The sequence below is a fragment of the Chiloscyllium plagiosum genome, chromosome 17, assembly GCF_004010195.1.
Source record: "Chiloscyllium plagiosum isolate BGI_BamShark_2017 chromosome 17, ASM401019v2, whole genome shotgun sequence".
NCBI classification, from domain to species: Eukaryota; Metazoa; Chordata; class Chondrichthyes; order Orectolobiformes; family Hemiscylliidae; genus Chiloscyllium; species Chiloscyllium plagiosum.
Window position 1 is genome coordinate 43,984,596 of NC_057726.1, and position 5,003 is coordinate 43,989,598.

The window sequence follows — 5,003 nt, forward strand, 5'->3', positions numbered from 1 at the left end:
ACCCAGAAATTCCTGCCATTGTTGCTCCACTGCCATCCCTGCTAGTGTATTGCACCATTGAACTTTGGCCAGCTCCTCCCTCATAGCTCCATAGTTCCCCTTATTCAACTGAAATATTGTCACTTCCGATTCTACCCTCTCCCTTTCAAATTGCTGATTAAAGCTTATTGTATTGTGGTCACTACCTCCTCTACTTCGAGCTCCCTGATCAAATCCGGTTCATTGCACAACACCAGATCCAGAATTGCTTTCTCCCTGGTAGGCTCCAGCACAAGCTGTTCTAAGAATCCATCTCGGAGGCACTCCACAAACTCCCTTTCTTGGGGTCCAGTACCATCCTGATTCTCCCAGTCTACCTGCATGTTGAAATCCCCCATAACAACTGCAGTAATATCTCTGCGACATGCCAATTTCAGCTCCTTATTCAACTTACACACTACATCCAGGCTACTGTTTGGGGGCCTGTAGATAACTTCCATTAGGGTCTTTCTACCCTGAGAATTTCTCAGCTCTATCCATACTGACTCTACATCCCCTGATTCTAGGTCCCCCTGCGCAAGGGACTGAATATCATTCCTTACCAACAGGGCCACTCCACCCCCTCTGCCAGTCAGTCTGTCCTTACGATAGCACATATAGCCTTGAATTTTTGAATTGTTCTATTAATCTTTTTCAAATTACATTTTCAAATTTATTTGGTAATGTTAAAGGTGACGTGTGAATATCTGACTACCAAAGACACTGACCAGGAACTCAGTTGTAATGCCTATTGTTCCTGTCTGATTTCTAAGGAATGTGAGCTTTATTTTGCAGCCAGTCAGAATAGCAACAACAGGACTGCTCTGTTATTCAGCACACCCTTTTTTATGTAAGTCATGAAGTACTTCAAAAATTAATCAGTGATGTCAAATTGAAGGAATCATCAGGAGTCCAAATGGAATGCCAGAACACATTGTTTCTTGATCAGCATCCTGTCCATTGTGAAGGTGCAAGTAATATTCGAAAGGAACCAATTTAATTGGCTTCAAAGGCCCTGTGACTTATTCTAGCCATCGAATGGCAAAGACTAATGTGATTATGATCTGCACTGCAGATTAATTATCTGCATCTTAAGGGTAATTAGGGTTGAACAATAAACATTGGCCTAGTCCATGGTGTCCACAGCCTGTAAATAAACTTCAAAATCCAAAAATGTTGTTACTGTTGTTAACTGATGAACATATCAGTTTTGGCCATTAGAACAACATTATTGAATAGAAGAGAATCCCTAAAGAGCGGAAAGAGACCATTCAGCCCATCAAGTCTGCAAGACCCTGCGAAGAGCATCCCACCAGATCTAGGTCCCCACCCTATCCCTGTAGTCCAGCATTTCCTATGGCTAATCCCCTTAACAGTGCAGCCTTGGACCCTACAGGACTTTGTCGCACAGCCAATCCACCGAACCTGGATATCTTTGGACTGTGGGAGGAAACCAGAGTACCCGGCAAGAAACCCACACAGACACGGGGAGAATGTGCTGACTTCAGTTGAAGATGTGAACATGTCCAGTTGAGTATATTCCTCTCTTCATGAATTTTGACTCTCTATTGGATGCAATTTCAAATTGAGGACTGCAGGTAACCTGTTACAACACCTCCTGTACTTAGGGAATGTTATGAGAAATTGCCCAAGAGCAGATCAGATATTACCCCTTGTTAATTTTCTCATTCCTACCGTGAGGTTCTTTCCCCATGTCTTTCCTAACAGAATCACTAATGTCATGCTTTTCGTTTTGTGCAGAACTGTGAGCAGAGAATTGCACCCTACTGCAACACAGCCACTAAACTGCAAGGATTTTCAACAGCACACAGTAGTCCATCTAATTAATTTTCATTCCCTAACAGTATCATAAAACTGGGAAAGAAATGCATTAAGGAACTGTTGGTTGCCAAACTCCAGGGAGTAAAAGGATAGAACTTAATTCACTGCTACACATGACGCCTGTTCATACGCTAATACTCTGATCGCCAATTAGCATACCATACAGAACATAATGAATAAGATTGCTGAGAATGATCAGTCAATGTGTTTGAAATCCTGCAAAAAAAATGGAAATACTAGCTGTTTGACAAAGTACAAAGGTCAGTTTACTCAATTTGTGAGGTTTCTCATTTTCCAGTGGGGTCTGGCAAATTTATCACGCAATCCCATGAAAATCCTTTTGATTGTATTGTTACAACTCATTAATGCATTCCAAATTAATCATTAGTTTAGAGTTCCCTTGTTACTGTCATCAGCAACCAAATATCCACACTGATTCTTAGAATTTCAGCAGCATTCTAGTAGTTAGTAAGGTAATGTTATAGTAAGTACCAATTCAATGTTTACAGGAAGATAAACCCTCATCTTCTGCATTTACAACCCATTCAACAAATTAATTAGAGAGCTTACAACACACATTTTATATTTCCTTTAATTTTATTGTGACATTTCCTGGTGCATGATTTTGGGTGGGGAAACGTGGAGTGTTAACACTGCGGTGAACATATACTTTCAATTATTTTGATTGAAAGAGTTGATTTGTTGTTTGGTGGGGAACAGACCTATGCCAGCAATAGGTAAGTTTAAGCTTCATTAGTACAGCTTGAGAGAGGACAGATGAGGGAGAAAAAATGGATTGGAGGTGAGCAGAGAGCCAAGAGAGATTGGGGTGTGGGGACTGGAAAGAGATTGTTGGGGATGTTCAAGGCATACTACGCAGTGGAGGATATCAGAGAGATATCTTTGTGGTAGGTGGGGGTTGGGCAAAAGTGAAATAATAGCATGGATAGTTGGAGAGAATAGGAGAAAAAGGGCAGGATGAGGAAGAGGTAGGTGATAGGAGAGAGTTAGAGGGAGAGTTAGGCATAGGGAAAGCTCAGAAGGAATCAGGACAGGGAGTCAAAATTTTTGTTACTTGGTGCTGGTGCCACCATCTGCAATAAATGTGGATTGGAAGCCTGGAAAATGCCATGAATGGGAACCAATGAGCAATTCTAGGAGAAGCAGCCAATTAAATGGACAGTTCCATGAAGCACTTCCAGCAGTTTCAGATCAGCAAATGAACCATGAGCAGGCACCACTGACATTTGCAAAGCCGCACAAGGACACATCCACCCCTGATTGTGTTACTCACATAAATCAGTGTTCATAATGTGCATGGCTTTCTTCAAAGTAATTTGAAGAAAAGCTAATGGGTAATTGTGCTGCTGGTTTGTGGGTAAAGTTACATTGTATTTGGGTGTGTGAAATGTGAGACAGATAAAGAAAGCAAATGGCAGAGTAGAACATCACATATTTCAGAAAGTGCTGTTATATAGAGTCATAGAGATGTACAGCATGAAAACAGACCCTTCAGTCCAACCTGTCCATGCTGACCAGATATCCCAACCCAATCTATCCCACCTGCCAGCACCTGGCCCATATCCCTCCAAACTCTTCCTGTTCACCCATCCAAATGCCTCTTAAATGTTGCAATTGTACCAGCCTCCACCACATCCTCTGGCAGCTCATTCCACACACATACCACCGTCTACGTGAAAAAGTTGTCCCTTAGGTTTCTTTCATATCTTTCCCCTCTCACCCTAAACCTATGCCCTCTAGTTCTGGACTCCGCAACCCCAGGGAAAAGAATTAGTCTCTTTATCCTATCCATGCCCCTCATTTGCCAGCATGAGACCCGTATCATTCTTAACCCTGTATCTATTCAGATGCTACCACCACTTCCTCTGGCAGCTTATTCCATACACATAGCACCCTTTGTGTGATAAAATTGCCCCTTAGGTCCCTTTTAAATCTTTCGTCTTTCACCCAACCTATTCCCTCTAGTTCTGGACTCCCCAACTTGGGGAAAAGACCTTGTCTATGTACTCTATCCATGCCCATTGTGATTTTATAAACCTCTATAAGGTCACTCCTCATCCTCCAATGCTACAGAATCAAACATGATTTATTTAGCTGACTCTGAGAAGTTCATTTTCAAATACTTTTAAAATTCTCTTACAGGAGATGCCTACCATCCCATCATTAAAACAGTGTTCTCCTGCTTCACTCGGGTCAATGTCATTAAATATCTCTTGTTTGCATTCTAATCTTACCATGAAAAGAAGTTCTTGATCAGCTTTTTTGACATAACAGCAATACTAGAAACTTGACAACACTATAAGCTCTTAGCAAGAATCTTCATCAATACACAATATATGATGCATTCATAAATGTCTAATGTTTGATCTAAATTTGGCAAGGAAATATTTTTGATTACATTAAAATAGTTTTCAATCAAGCTGTTGGTCAGATGGTAGAACGTCCCACTCCTGAGTCAGAGGATTGTGGCTTTATGTCCCACTCAGGGACTGAGCACAGAAATAAAAGCTGCCACTCCAATGCAGTACTGAAGAAATGTTGCACTTTTTTATAAATGAAAAGTATGCCAATTGGCCAATCTGCCCCCTCATAGTCATAGAAATGTACAGCACGGATACAGACCCTTCGGTCCAACTCGTCCATGCCGACCAGTTATTCCAACCCAATCTAGTCCCACCTGCCAGCACTTGGCCCATATCCCTCCAAACCCTTCCCATTCATATACCCATCCAAATGTCTTTTAAATGTTGCAATTGTACCAGCATTCACCAGTTCCTCTGGAAACTCATTCCATACACCTACCACCTTTGCATGAAAAAGTTGCCCCTTAGGTCCCTTTTATATCTTTCTCCTCTCACCCTAACCCTACACCCTGGACTCTGCCATCCCAGGGAAAAGACTTTGTCTATTTATCCTATCCATGCCCCTCATAATTTTGTAAACCTCTAGAGGGTCACCCCTCAGCCTCCGACGCTCCAAGGAAAACAGCCCAAGCCTGTTCAGCCTCTCCCTGTAGCTCAAATCCTCCAACCCTGGCAATATCCTTGTAAATCTTTTCTGAACCCTTTCAAGTTTCACAAAATCTTTCCAATAGGAAGGAGACCAGAATTGCACACAATATT